This window comes from Bison bison, unplaced genomic scaffold, assembly GCF_000754665.1.
Source record: "Bison bison bison isolate TAMUID 2011002044 unplaced genomic scaffold, Bison_UMD1.0 scf7180017864381, whole genome shotgun sequence".
Taxonomy (NCBI): Eukaryota; Metazoa; Chordata; class Mammalia; order Artiodactyla; family Bovidae; genus Bison; species Bison bison.
In genome coordinates, this window is record NW_011494953.1 from 897280 (window position 1) to 898358 (window position 1079).

A 1079-nucleotide genomic window follows, 5' to 3' on the forward strand; every position below is an offset into this window, starting at 1 on the left:
AAAGCTGCAAGGATATCCAACCAGTCCATTCTGAAGGAGATCAGTCCTGGGTGTTCTTTGGAAGGAATGATGCTGAAGCTGAAACTCCAGTACTTTGGCCACCTCATGCAAAGAGTTGACTCATTGGAAAAGACTCTGATGTTGGGAGGGATTGAGGGCAGGAGGAGAAGGGATGAGATGAAAGGATGAGATGCATCACCAACTCGATGGACGTGAGTCTGAGTGAACTCCGGGAGTTGGTGATGAACAGGGAGGCCTGGCGTGCTGCAGTTCATGGGGTCGCAAAGAGTCGGACACGACTGAGCGACTGAACTGAACTGAACTGATGGCGAAGAAAAGAGGTCAGATGAAAGCTATCTCTGACTCCTGTTTTCCTTATATACACATACCTATTTACTAATGAATCCTGTTAGTCCGAGCCAGCATTAATACTTGCCTTGATTAGTGTGGTGACCTCCTACTTGGCCACTCTGTGTGTGTGTGTGTGTGTGTGTATGCTTAATTGCTCAGTTGTGTCCGACTCTTTGCAACCCCATGACTGTAGCCCACCAGGCTCCTCTGTCCAGGCAAGAATACTGGAGTGGGTTGCCATGCTCTCCTCCAGGGGAATCTTCCCAACCCAGGGATCGAACTCAGGTCTGCCACATTGCAGGCTGGTTCTTTACCATCTGATCTGCCAGGGAAGCCCACTTGGCCACTCTGATCTGCCCTTAACCCCACAATCTATTCTCAAAAAAAACAGCCAAAATTATAAATTATGCTTTTTTTTAAATTTTATTTTTAAACTTTACAATATTGTATTAGTTTTGCCAAATATCGAAATGAATCTGCCACAGGTAAACCCGCGTTCCCCATCCTGAACCCTCCTCCCTCCTCCCTCCCCATACCCTCCCTCTGGGTCGTCCCAGTGCACCAGCCCCAAACATCCAGTATCGTGCATTGAACCTGGACTGGCGACTCGTTTCATACATGATATTATACATGTTTCAGTGCCATTCTCCCAAATCTCCCCACCCTCTCCCTCTCCCACAGAGTCCATAAGACTGATCTATACATCAGTGTCTCTTTTGCTGTCTCGT